Here is a 15,096-nt window from a genome sequence, read left to right as displayed (position 1 = left end):
ACTTGACCTCTAGCATGTTGCAGGAGGGATGGAACTTTGTGACTTTAGAGCAAATTCAGCTTTCCTTAGCTTTGTGATTGAGCATTTGTATTTTGAAACTGTTTATGAGAAATTCACTGAGCACTGACCTGCAAACAGTAAGAAATTCTGGGGCCAGACTATCCAAATACATAGGATAAGGACAATTGAGTTTAATAATAAAAATATTTGGCACCTATTACTTAAGCTTTTAAATTCTCTGATTGCAATCCTTCCTTGTCCTGGTCTTTGGTCCAGGAAAAAGAGCACAGGCTTTTGAAATTTTTGAAATAAAGAAACTAGTAGAGTCCTCACCTTGCCGTTTACCAACTGTAAGAACTTTGGTATGATGCTTCGATCATGAAAATGAGTTTCAGTTCATCAGACATAAGAGGAGAGAACAACATTTACTACCCAAGGCTTTGGAGGGGATTAGGTGAAGTAACAAATGCTTTTACGTCATTCACTAGGAATTTACTTTTTCTTCATTTTACAGTTAAAGAAACTGAAGTTCAGAAAAGTTCAGTAACTCATCTAAAGTAAAGGTTGCACAGCTAATAAATAGTATGTGCCAGAATTTAGGTCAGAGTCGGTGATCAGGAAATGCTCATTAAGATCAGATACACATCTTGTTACTATGATCTTAGCTTCCTCGGAAATTTGCCTTTTGGGCTAAAAGAACCATGATACTCTTTAATATCTTAACTGTATTAGGCACATTTTTTGACTGAAAGACATAATTGGAGATAGAAGAAAGGAAGAGTTCCCTTGCACTTATTCAGTCATCCTTATAACACAGAGTTTATAGCAGAATTAATCCAGAGTTATAGGTATAAATGTAGGAAAGCATAATAAATATAGTCTTCTGCATAGCGCTTTGCAAATAGTACATGTACAATGAATATGTGTTGATTGTTTAGAAAGATTAGTTTGCCAATATTCTGGTAGAAGGCCAGGAAGTCCTGGAGAGAGACATTTCATACTGCATTAAAGTGTCCCTCTCTGAAGGAAGATAAACAAGTCGAGAGTTAGGACAGAAGGGCTGGAGTCAATGTGACTTGTAAGAACTACAAATCAAATCAGTTATTTTGGCAAATGGAGTAGGTTTAAGGCAATTGCCACAGCACCAGATGATGTTTATTCCAACAAGATGGTTGTTAGAATGTATCTCTTGGATTAAATTTTTCCCATTACCAGGACATAATGTCAGATTCTGCTAAAACAAAGTAATGATAACTCTGCCTTCCAAGTGTATTTGCCTTTCACTTTCAAAAAACACATCAAATTTTTATACATTGCCTTTGTGACTTGATCTCCAGAACCATAACGTATTAAAGAATCTGTGCTCTTAATGGGGTAGGGCTTGGCTTTCACCTAGCAAAGTTACTGACACATAATAGGTCCTCAACAAACAATAAATCATAGCCAAGTTTGACTGTCTTGATCCTGTGTGTTCACTCTGTGTGTGAATGCTCTGAGCATTCATATGTTGACACATTTCTTTAAGAAGAATTCAACATAGTTGTGATGAAGAGTGTGACTACCACACTCATAGTTGTGATGAAGAGTGTGACTACCACTTACCAGCCAAGTGACCTTGGGCAGGGTAGTGAAGCACTTGGCCTCAGTTTCATCATCTTCCTAGGGTTACTGTGTACATCACCTGACTCAGTACCTATAATGCATTCAGAACAACGCTACCAACATGTATGTCAATAAATACTGCTTGTATTTGTGTTTATCCTAAGGTGAAATACAAATGCTCTCAAGTCAGTGAGGGAATTAAGATTTGAACCCGGGTTGCCTGGTTCAAAAGCCTGTGTCTCTTACTGTTATTTGTTTTGAATAAATGACCAACTAGGTGAAGAACCCAGAATTACACAGTCAGTAGCAGAATCCAGGTCTCCTGTCCCTCCCACCACCGATCTAACAGTAGATCCATGCTGTGTTACCACAAGTGCAGAGAGCCACGTCTCCCAGGGAAGGAGGATGGTGGTGGGTGGCTGCTGTGCACGTGGGATTCACACTCCCTCCTCAGGCCGCTCTTCTTGCTGGGCTGCAAGGTGTGTCTGTGCATGGTTAGAAGCATGGTGGGAAACAAACCAGTCTCTTTGCAAATCAGAGGTAAAGGATTGTATTCTTTAGTCTGTGAGGGAAAAATGAATGGAGCGAGCATGAAGATAATGGTCCAAGGCATCTGAAAAGTACTCTGTGGTTTACAGAGCACCTTCCCATCAGTCAGCTCCGGGGCACAGGGCATCATGTGACTCTCCATATGTGTAGGGTGGGCAAACACCAGACCTGAGACTTTTACTGTTATCTCCTGACTGTAGACCCCTGATTCCTTCCTTGTTGAAATATTTTCACCCTATACGCTGAGGGAACTTTGTCATTGGACTTGGAAAAGTCATTTCATTATACTTCCAGTGTAGATTTTTATCTCTTAGGAAAGTTTCTGTTTAGAGCTTCATGAAGGCACAGGAATGATACAAGATGATCCCTATCACATCTAAAGCCATGTGTTTTGTGATTCCTTTCCAGGATTTTATTAGAGAAATACAATTATTCACTTGGAATGCTTGTGACCGGAAATATCACAGCAGCTGTGTGGAGCCATTTACTTGGGACTTTCTAACCATGTGCTATGATCAAAAAATGTGGAAGAAGGAAGTGGACTTTGGGAAAACTATTTTATTCACTTCACATGTTTTCTGTCATTTTCTGATGGCATTTTATTTCAAAACTTGTGTTCACAGCAGTCTTTTACATAGGACAGTGCTCTGTGGATCTTCCCCACTGCATCTGCTTCTTTCTCGCGTGTATAGAGATTGTTTTTCATTTTGAACCCAAAGCCTTCCTCTTTGATAGCAAATCATGCCACATGATGACTTCATGACTATGGGCTGAAGTTAGAGACAGGCCATTATGTGAGTATGACAGGCTAAGCTAAGAGTTCTTTTAAAAACTGCTAACCTTAATAATAGCAGGACCAATGGAGAAAATTATTGGTATTATAAATTGCTTTTTTGATAAAGGTTTTGTCTCTACCTTTTAAAAAGCTGTGTTGCGCTGGGAAAACCTCTCTACATTTTTAATTGTAGATAATTTTGTGTAAGAAAAACTTCCCTGGGAAAGTGGTCCAATGAAATGTGCTTTGTTTGACTTTGGCAAAGTTCCATGTCATTCTAAATGAGTGCATAAAAACAGACAGAACAGTATTTGCCATTACCTAAAAGTGAAAGAGATCACTTAGGTGGAAAACAAAGGGGACTGAGAGTGAGCGGTTGAAGGAGAGCACACCCTCCTGAAAGAGTGGGAACGAAGGAAGTGGGGTGCTGCCACCACGCGGTGAGTCAGGCCGGACCCAAGACTGCCGGGACCCCTCACTCAGCCAGAACCCAAGCTTGTTTATCCAGAAGACAGCCAAAAATCAGGAACAAAGGGAAGACGACCTCAGTGCTACCAAAACAACTGTTAGGAGAAGACAGGTTCTAAAGTTTATATGCTTTATACAAAGAATATAAGAACCTTGTTTGTCCTTATTGTAGACATACTTCTAACAAGTGCTGTTTTGGAATCCCACGGAACATTAGAATCAAGTAATTAGAATGGAAAGAAGAAAGAAAAGCAGGCAGACCAGGTATTTCATCTGTTTTTACTTTATGCCAAAATCTATCACTACCAACCAATGATAATTGGTATTACTGATTCATTTTGAAGATGATACTAGAGATCCAGAGAAGGCCAGTGAGCCAGTGTGTGGCAGATTGAGTATTCATGGCCAGGACTCCAGGAGGAGACAAAATTGAAATCATTTTGTATTTATCTCTAAACAGTGAAGTTTAGAGGATAAAGACCTCAGCAGTTCCCAAAGGTATCCATTTTACAGGATAGTTGCCATGATTTTGGATCATTGAGGGTGTGTTGGGAAGAGGACAGACCTCTCTAAGTAAGCAATAAGGTGCTCTCTGGCAGGACGCATGGTGTAGTAAGTGGAACATGGGATCCAGGTATCACCATGCCCGTTGCAGGCTGTGGGAATGTGGCCAAGTTACATTGCCTCATTTTCCTCATCTGATGGATTAGCATGTGAGTTATAATGACCATCTTAGGGAGCTGGTTTGGAGGATTAAATGAGGAAGTTCACAGAAATAGAGCAGGTCCTGACTCATACTAGGCATTCACTATCAGGTGTGAGCATTCCAGAGATTTAGAAGCTCAAATTAGTTAAGGACTAAGCCCAGGTTGTTATGTAAATTGCTCAGTTGTTCCTTCATTCCGTCAGCATCCATTTATTAAGTATGGATTATAAGCCAGGCAGTGCAGTAGCCACTATGTAAATAGATACCAATAAATGACAGCCCTTCTCACTTGTGAACTTCGACATGTAAATAACAATTACAGTAACCTGGGAATTGTGGGGGGAACATTTCTATGGGAGCACATATGCCATCCCTGGAGAGGTCAGGATGGCTTCCGGGAGGTGACATTCAAGGGCTGCAACATGTACAGACACAGACACAGAGGGAGGGCAGCAGGCGATTTTGCCCATCAGGGTCTAAGTGTGTGCAGAGCTGAAGACCCAGGCAGGGCTGCTGCAGAAAAGGCTTTGCGTGTACAGCTCAATCCTGAGCTTCCTTCTGCGGCTTTCAAACTTCTTTTAGTACTAAATATTTTTTTCCCCAAACAAAATCCCATCGAGAACACCAGCATATTAAAAAAAATAAGAAAAGCACTTTATTAAGGACAGTTAATTTATAAGTTCAAATTTATGACAATTAAAAAATCACAATAAGATCAATAAAGGGGTAAGAACTATTATAACAATTTGGGGATATGCAGAACAAATTCAACTTCCATCATCTATATACCTTAGAGCATCAATAATTGGCCACCTCCCTACATGGACCACCTCCTTAAGTTGACCTAATTTTCATAAAGCAGACTTGCACTACATCTTGAGCCTTGCCTGGCCTGTGAGGGAGGAGGAATCTCACCCTTTGTGCCCCTATAACAAAATATCTGACACTGGGTAATTTATAAATAATAGAAATTTATTTTTCACAGTCCTGCCAGGAGGTTTGGTGTCTGGGGAGGATTCAGTCTCTGTTTCCAAGATGGTGCCTGATTAATGCATTTTCTGGAGGAGACAGATGTTGTGTTCTCACAGGGAGAAAGAGTAGGGATAGTAAATGGGGCCTGGTCGTTCTCTCCAGGTCTCCAGGTCTTTTATAGGATTCCTAATCTCATTCATGAGGGCTCCACCCTTATGACTTAATCACCTCTGAAAGGCTCCATCTTTTAAAACTATTGCTTTAGGTTTAGCTCCAACATGAACTTTTTTTTGAGATAAGAGTCTCATTTTATTGTCCTGAGTAGAGTGCTGTGGCATCAACATGGCTCATAGCAACCTCAATCTTTTGGGCTTAAAGGATCCTCCTGCCTCAGCGTCCCAAGTAGTTGGGACTACAGGTGCCTGCCACAACACAGAAAAAAAAATAGAATAGTCTTTTTCTATTTTTAGTGGACACGGGATTTTGCTCTTGCTCAGGCTCGGCTTAAACTCCTGAGCTCAAACAATCCACCGGCCTTGGCCTCCCAGATTGCTATGTACAGGCATGAGCTACCACACCTGGCCCCAACGGGAATTTTGGAGAGAACTTACCCACCCAAGCTATAGCAGAAAGCTGTGGGTGTGTGTGTTGGGGTGGCTGGAAAGCCCTTTACACTGGGCAGCTGGCATGAAATAGGTTGGTAGATCAACAAGTGGCAGCAAATTTTTTCAAAAAGAATTATGATTCCTATTATTTTTACTGTAAGTTTGATAGAAAAAGGCTGTAAGTAGATGGATATAAAATCATGTATGAGCCCTGCCAGCTGATGGCACGTTTTAATCATTTCCCTCCCCAGTGCCCAGCTCAGGGCCCCTTCTGTAGCAGGTTCTCTGTCAGTGTTTGTTGAATGCTTTGAAGTTTGGGAGAGAGTATTGCCCTCAAGATCTGGAGTGGGGCATTTCCAGAGTATGTGTATGGTAGCTGAAGTCCTCCACAGCTGTGTGCAGAGTGAGATGAAAGGTCACAAGCCTGTGGGACAGCACTATAAATAAGGAACACGCAGGGAGCCAGGCTGCTGAGCGAGAGGAAAAAGCACCAGCTGCATTTAATGGCTGGCTTCAGAGGTTTGACTGTGCAGCACCAGTTTACACAGAGACGATCTTGCCTACATGGTCTCTACCTACTTGAGCCAGCATCAGATTTAACCTGTTTTTCTTCTGGTTTAACAGTCTGTACATGAAAACAAGTAAGCAATGGTCACGCATTCAGAGCAACCTTTTTCAAGAGCATGAATCAAGTGTAAAGTCCAGTGCTCCACATGGTATGTGGAGGACACTGGGGCCAGACTGCCCCTGGTATACTCTTTTGTCCTCCCCTTATTTAGGTTTAATCTTAAACCCTTACCGGAGACCACACAACACTGCTAACCTGCTCCCTCTGCTCTAACGATACAGTAATGGTGATTCATCGCATCTCTTGGGAGGACTCTCACTTGGAAGGAGTTGGTTGGACCCTGGAGGATTATTGGGTTGGGGACCAAGTTGGCGTTTACTGAGGCAATGGGCTCTCTTACGAGGCTGAATCATATGTACCAATGGAAACTTTCCCCATGTTGGGAGTCATTAATGTGTCATAACCTATAATTTAAAAATTATTGGGTATTTGGGACTTCCTTTCTCTCCCAGCCCACAGATCCTTGTCCTTGCACACAAAATGAACCTTCTGCATATAAAAGAAGGGGGAAATCCTCCCACCACCTCCTTCTGGAGCAATAATAAGAGAACAGATGCACTCAGAAACCATCCACTCTGAGTTTCTTAGGAGGACAATAATTTTTACCCTACTAAGTTCTTGTGCCCGGCTGCTGATTATTCTCCAAGTCCCAACACTATTTTTCTTTTTCTTCCTGACAATCCCTGAGTGACCTTTGAAAATGAAGTACACAGTCTTCACAGCCTTGCAACTCTATTACCCAGGGGCAAGCAGGAAGTCCCCACAGTGGGGCCTCCTGGAACACGAAAGCCACCTTGCCAGTGCTTGCAGGCAGAATTAAATTTCCAAGTGCCCCCAACATGTAAGAATCTTTTTATTTTTTCCCTATTGGCTGCAAAGGAGTATGAAATGGAGGTAGAGAGGCATGCTTGCAAAGGTCGGTCGTTTCCCGTCTGAAAGGTGAGCAGAGACATGAAGCCATGGTGGGCAGGTAGTGAGGACAGGGGAAGAGGTTTTCAGAGGCATAACCCCCTGAAGTTCCCTCCCCTGCCTCCTCCTAATATCCCTTTATGCATTCTGCTGATAAATGTAGATCTTGATATCTATATTTAATTTTATCTGCCAAAAGAAGGGAAAATGGATCTAGCTAGACATTTAAAAGCAGGCATCTGTGTTTCTTATTTACTTTCAGATAAGCAAATACCCACATAATTTACTCTTGATAAAGACCACTGGGGCTGCTTGTTTGCCAAGGACGTGTGACATTTATATTGTGAACAGTTTGAGATGGCACTAGAGAAAAATTCTTAGTTCCAACTTGCCAATTTTAACCCCATTCCTGATCCCTGCCCCAACCCCCACTGGCAGAATGTTTTTAAGCTTATATGCACAGGTGTCCCCAATCACTTGTGTGTGCACCCGACTGTCCCTGTGTCCAGTGAGTGGTGTCAGTCATACTTTGCTCCTGCTGGCTCCTCTGTGCTCCCCGTGTGCCTGGGATTCCCCTGCTTCCCTCCCCAGCCCCTAGAACCCCATATCCCTCCAGGGGATACCAGGGGCTGGGAGAGGGCTCTGGGGTGTGCACTGACACAGGAACATGACAGCTGGACCCTGGGGCCAAGACATCTGTCTGATCACCCCGCTCATTCCTGCCCACAACCTCACAGAGGCCTCCCCTGGATCAGGCAATTTGGTTAGGATCAAATGCTGCCCAATTTAATTCAATTATTCTTCACCACAAGAGAAAACGTGGTTATTATAGTAACAGGACCTCTGTGAGGAACGCGGGCTCCCGGCCAGTGACCTGCCAGCTCGTTGCCAGGCTGTGAGCAGCAGGCCTGGTGCAGGTGACATTGATTAGAGGGGACGGGGCAGAGCCACACCCGAGTGCCATTTGCCGTTTGAATCTCCGGCCACTGTTGCCCAGAGGCACTTTTCAGAAGGAAACTTATAGATAATGTGGGCAGAGCTGGGAGTTCAGGTGTGGAGAAACCAGGTTGAACTGTTACATGACAACTATGAATTATTTACCAAAGCCCGGGAGAAAGAGGCCAAGCAGAAGATGTGACTAGCAGCCAGCAGAGGAAAAGGGAGCTATTTTCCAAAATTATCATTTTAAGAAAAATTTCTTACTTAGGGTTCATAAGTTTCCATGACAAATTTGACAACTAAGAAGATAATGTAAATTTTAAATCTTTTTTTCCCTAACATTATCTTTTAACTGCTAGTTACCTCACCATATTTAAGAATAATTGAAACCAGCATTTACTCAGGGTTGCTGTTGACTGGCTACTGTTCCGTGCTGTTTTGTGGATCAGCTCCTTTTAACCCCTCAAGAATCTTGTGAGCTAAGGATCCTATGACTCCTGAGTTATAGACGATTAAAACATGCTTAGAGAGGCTAAACGACCTGCCCCAGGTCACACAGCTGGAAGTGACGGAATGAGACTCAAGCCTGCTCTGTTGTGCTGATCATACAGACGCTCTTCCGGACCATTCTGCCAGACTTCCCCTTGGCCTTATTTTCTCAAATTATCTTTTGAGGCATGTCCCTGAAGAGAAAGAAATACTCCCAAATAATCGGAACTGCATTGCATACATGTAACTCCTGTCCACAGAGAATTGTATCACCCTTTCTGAACTAGCATAGTGGCTAAGCACATGAGACTACAGCTTCAAGTCCGGGCTCTGCCTCTCCATAGCTGTGTGATTGTTGCCTAATTCCCCAAGTATCAATTCTCTCACATGTAGATGAGAACTCCCAATCCTCATAGAGTTGTGGAGTCGACACGTTTAAAACACTTAAAAAGGGTACATGGGAAAAGCATGCAAAAATTGTCTTCTTATTTTCATTTCCCTTCTGAAATACAATAAAGCAAAAAGAGGAGCCAAAGGGTATTTGGCTAGTATGCACAAGGGCATATACTGCAGACGTGCTGGGGAGGGGCTGGCACCTACTGGCAGCGCTCACAATTGTGAGACTTAAGCTGAGCATCATGGCCAGGAATAGTCATAGTGGGTGACCAGCCTAGCACCTGTGGGGGTGGGTGAGACTCGGGAGACATGGACGACTCATGAGGAAATTCCCTGTGAGTCAAGGTGAGGTATTCCTATAACTTTCCCCCTTTCCTGGACTCTGCCTCTTTTGACTCAGGAGCAGAGAGACACCTAGGAAGAGGCCGTTCCCGCCCAGGCATCTGTGTAATGTGCACTGCTCTGGCCATTCACGTTCCCTCAGGCTCTCTCCCCTGCACTTGTTCAGGAGGAAGAGGGATGCTTCGACACTGCTGCAGACCAACTATTAACACGGACAAACCTGGGCCACTTGTGGTGTCGAGTGTCCATCTCCAGCAAATGTCCTACACACTTATTTCTGAGTTTGCTTGCATGCTTCCTTTAACCACAGTACTGTTGAGCATCTTCATGGGGAGCTGTGAGAACCCTGGAAGCCCACAGGAATTTCTCCGAGGCTGTACCACACTTACCAGGGTCGCTGCTATGAAGCCAGTGTGAAGCAGCTCCAGCCTACAGAAACACAGAGTGATTGCTGAGTCAGACTTGACTGTTAGTTTCTTTGAGAGTCAGCATCACTTTTTCCTGGTGTCATAAATCTAAGGCAATATGCACATCAGTCTGTACCAAGTAGTGCCAGCTCCAGCGCCCTGCTCCACAGTGATGTGGGCCTATGGAGTGGCACAGCTGAGCCTGGGAGGTTCTTTTGTTCTCTCCAGCAGAACCCACTGTGTTCTTCATTACCCCGACAAGTGGGATGCTGACCCACGACAGGCAGTGCCTGCTGTGATCATTTATGAAGTCTTAGCACTTGTCCTTTGCTTTCAGATCCATGGGGGAGGGTGCAAACCATTCTAACAGAAGCCAGATCTTCTTGATTAGTTTTCAATGAGCATCATGGAGTTGTGATTCTGAGAGAGGTGTTTACAAGCAGTGGGGATTAACTGGTTCATCATCCCAACTAGAAAATGGCATCTTCTTCTAGGGGATTGTAGCTCCAATAAATGGGATGAAAATGAAGACAAAAGCAGGGGCATAGCTCCTCTTCCCTGTGGCACATTTTAAGCAAGTCCTTTCGCCTCCCAGCCTCAGTTTCCCTATTGCTTTGGAAACTGAAATTAGTGATTCCTACAGCCTACCCTGGCCCCTGCAAATGAATCAGACCAGTCTTTAATGCCCTGAATGTTTTAATGGCTGCATGGTAAATCTAAGTTAAAATGGCTGGGATTAGACAAAGGAAAAAATCTTTCCAGCTCTTGGAAAAGCAGAAGCTCAAAGCTGAGGCTGGAAATGAGGCAGGCGACCCCTGGACACGCCCAGCTCTTGAATTCTTCAAGGGAACCTGAGAATAAAATGGCAGCCCCCTAGGGAACTGTTTCAGTGCACAGGAAGGGATGCTACTTCGATTTCCACAGCAGCTGAGCACCTGAGTAATTATGTTTTAAGCAATACAGGGCATGAAACAGATTCACTTAAGCATCTGGGGAGCGAATTGCACCCAGGCCTGCCCAGACTGGTCTTTCTCATTGCAGGGTGTGGGAGAACACAGGGCTTTGTGGGTTCCTGGGGGCCTGCCAGGCTCCGGCTGTTGCTCAGCTGTGCGAGGGCACGCCAGTTCTCAGGCCTGCTAATGAGTGGTGTGGTGTCTGGCCAGGAACTTGCCTGCGAGTGAGTGTGACTAATCATGAATCTTTTCAATAACGCTGACAATTCATTCTCTTTTCTCTCCTTTGCCTGCTCTCTTTGCGGGAGCTGGCTGCAATAGGAGCAAATTAGCCTCATTCTGGAAAAGGCAGGGCATGATAAAGGATCTCTTAAAAGGTCTCCAGAGCTCCGTGCCTGGATGTTTTGCAGCCAGTGTAATTATCTGACTTGGGCGAGTTGATAGTGTATTTTTTGCTGTTTTTTCCAAAACTCAATGGCAGGCAGCATCTGAAGACAGTGCCTTGTTACTGTTCCACTGGGCTATTGAACAAATTTACATTTGACATCAGCAAAGGCTCTGTCATTATTATTCTATGTATCCTTCAGTCCAAATGATGACCCCCCCCATTTCCTGTTCAAAGGCTATGTTCATCAGATAATGTTTCTGTCCCCATGTGGAAATGAAGTAGACCTTAAATGCCCCGCACTCCTTCACTTGGGGTGAGAGCTGAAGAGGGAAGGCTCTTCTCTCTCTCTGCCACCCACTTTGTTGTTTGATAAGTTCCCTGTGTTTCTAACACTGGAGCCAAAATGCGTATCCTCTTGTGAGGAAGGTGTACACCTGTGTACACGTGGGTACGTGTGCAACTCACAGGGCTAGTTAGGCCCTCTGTAGGTTAGTGGGTTGGGAGGCTTTCAGACTGGAAGGCTGGTTTTGCTGATGTTGGACCAAAATTTTTAGGAAGGAAAAGTAATTGTCTAACGACTGTGGTGTCCTCCTCATGGGCTAGACCTCTGAGAATGACTTCAATATGATTTCTTAATAACAGAGGTAAAGAGTTTGCATTTTGAAAGACATGACCTAGTGAAAGAAAAACAGGCATGCCTTGAGACAGCTTTTAACATTCCTTATTCTCTAAAATAAACACACTGTCCAATTCAACCTGTTTTTTCTCCCCCTTTAATGTTTAGGCCTGTTTCTTCTTTCTTTCTTGGCCTTGAAGGAATATTCTTATCTTCTAAGAGGGTCCAAAATTCTAGCTAGAGGTGTCAGAGCTATAGATTTCCAAATTAAAAATTGGAACACATGTTCCAACACGTATCAGAATATTTGCAGTAGTGATATATGAAAGTATTTAAAATTAGCATTTTCTTTGAACATTCTGGCTATAGAACTCTCTTTCATTTTCTGAGTATCTCATATTCAGAGTCACAGAAGATTATAGTTTTATGCAGGAGTTGCAAAACTACTAGCCTGAGGTCAGATTTAGCTTTTAGCCATATTTCGTATGATGCAGTGTTTAAATTCAGGAAAAATCCCCAGGAAACTTCACATACACATCTAGATTTCTAAGCTTCTCTTTAGAAATCCTAGAATTTGGCAACACTGACTACATAGACCAGAATGGTAACATAATTAGAACTGAATGGCTGCTACCTTTTCACTGGATGTTTTGCCACACTCCTCACCACTCTCTATTGCTTCACATTTAGCCCTCTTCATCTCTTTACATTGTCTGCCTGGCCTCTCTAGGCATTTGAATTTCTGCTTGGTGATTCTGTGGACTCAAGGGTGGTCAAAGCTCCTGGCCATCACCACAGGAAGTATATTCTTTAGTTTCTTGACTTTAGTTCTATCAGGTCCTGTATCAAAGGACTAGTCTCTCAGTACAAAGTTGGTCATCTAGTGACAGTCTATGCTTGAGGTATTCAGGATCCCAATTTCTATTATACATACAGTACACCTTTGTGTCTTTGCTTAGAGAATATCTGCAGAGAGGTAATCATCTGTGAATGGTTTGGGTCATTCCCTAATGATGTGAAATGTGAGACAAATCTCCCATATGTGTGATTTGTCCTGTGCTTTGCTAACCTAGAACCAATTTTGTAACCATAATGACGATTTTTAGAAGAGTATATATCTTGATCAGGGAGTGCAACTGGGAAATTAGAAAATTATTTGGCTTCTAGATAATATAATGACTAACTATAACATTGAATAAATTATTAATTTTTTCAGTGTTTCAAGTTGGCTTAGGAGAGAAATAGTACATCTATGAAGTTTTTTTTTTTTAACACTTTGAGTTTGTCTTAAATAATCCTTCAAATCTCTTGTCCTGAGAACAATATTATAAACTGTCTCTATCATTTTGTTGTAAAAACAAATAGATATAACTTCAAATTTTAACAAAATTGTCCTGGAAAATAAGAAGAGGGTTATCAGGTATATTTAGGCAGATAAACAAATATAAGTGAAAATCATGGTGTCATTGAAAAGCTTTATCAGTAGGTCAGTGGGAGTGAAAATTCATTCATTCATTCAGCAGATATTGACTAAGCATCCACTCTGTGTGGAACCAAATGACATAGGCGGTATCTATAAAAATCAGAAATCTCATGCAATTCCACCTGAAGTGTGCATGCTAGGTACTCTGTTAGGCATTGGGACACAGAAGGGTAAGAAACAAGAGCCACGAAGGCCAACAGTGCCATGCAGAGCTCTAAGTGCTGTGATAGGCGGGTAGAGGAATCCAGCAAGAACCTGGACAGAGGAAATGAGAGTCAGCTCTGCTTTAGAGGTTGAACTGGCAAAAGGTTTCAAAACAAAAAGGATGCTCAAAGTGATCCTTGACAAAAACTCCTAATAATATGTATTAAAAAATTCTATGTGTGATGAAAAGAGAATGGGTGTGGGTAAGGATGGGGATCCATACTCAAGTCCAAGGGCAGAGGGAACAGACAGCGGGACATGCAAGCCTGCCACAGGCATCCTGGAGTTGGATATGGTTTGGGCACAGGTTGAAGTAGAGACGCAACAGAAGAGGCCAGGCTGGAGACCTTTGGGACATATAGAGCATCTTAGGAGCTTCTCATTATTGTGTCAAAGAAGAAGAGTCTCTGCAGTTTTTCTAGCAGGGGTGGGACGTGGCCAGACTTGCCTTTTGGGAAGGGCATTCTCAAGGCAGGAATCAAGTGTATGCTGGGAAAACTATGAGTATTGCTTGTTTGACCTGGATAAGAACCTAGTGAGGCAGGTAAGTGAATGTCACTCTTATTTTATGTCAGAGGATGTTTGGGCAGGGTTTCATAGATTATTCAAATGGAAGAGATTTTAGAGATCTTTGGTGATGAATATGGTAATCCATAGATCACTATAAAATATTGCCATGACCTGAATTTGTTAGGTAACACAGTCTTCTTTTTATAATTTTAATAGAATTAGCTAGCATAAATTGAGAGTTACTACTATAGCACTGTGTCAAGGGGTTTATATTTGTCTCATGTTATCTTTGCATATCCCTGTGATGTAGGTGTCATCACACATGGTTCCCATATTTCAAAAGAGGAAACTGAGGATCAGAGAGGTTAAGCACAATGCACAACATTACACAGCTATTGGGCGTGGGAGGCAGGCCCCACACAAGGCCATGTAGACCTAATGCTACACTAGTTGTGACACAACAGTGACAAGAGCAAGGGTTTCTGACTCTTCACTCCAGATTCTTCTACCGACCCATTATCAACTGGGTTTTAGTCATCAAGATGCAGTTTTCTGGTGCCAGCTGGAGTGAATAGGGGCACATTTGCTTGTGCATTCACATGTGTGCTCGTGCACACACTTGGAAATGGACTTACCTCATCTTGAATCTTAAACTTGTACCTGTCAAGGAACATGACAAAAAAGCAATAACACACCTTTATTGATTGTGTTTCTCAAGCAAGTGTCCTATTAGTGAAATGGATCTAGAATGTTGCCATGACCTAAATTCCAGGGATATTATCTAAAGGAGCCAGTTATTGCTTGTACAGTGATTGATTCTTTTTAGAAGAATGGAATTGGCAGTTATTCATTAGCATAACCTCAGGGAATATCAAGAGAATAAGATGGGAGGAGAAAAAAAGAATTGCAAGTTAGACACATCTCTGGGCCCTTTGCATGAGCACAATGGGACTTGGTTTCCTGTTTGTTTCCAAGACCCTTTATGCAGCAAGTCCCTGGCTCTGTCCTTTCCAGAAAGAGTCTAGAAGCCACTTTTGCAACTTTGTCTTCCTCCTAACCTCAGCAGAACCCTGAAAGCCAGGCTTTGGGTAGGACTGCAGAGTCTTGGGAGAGAAAAGATGAAGCAAAGTGGAAGTGAGGATGGTGAAAGAGAGA

Source organism: Otolemur garnettii, unplaced genomic scaffold (assembly GCF_000181295.1).
Source record: "Otolemur garnettii isolate 467f Iridium unplaced genomic scaffold, OtoGar3 scaffold00154, whole genome shotgun sequence".
NCBI classification, from domain to species: Eukaryota; Metazoa; Chordata; class Mammalia; order Primates; family Galagidae; genus Otolemur; species Otolemur garnettii.
Note: the sequence above shows the minus strand (reverse complement) of the source record.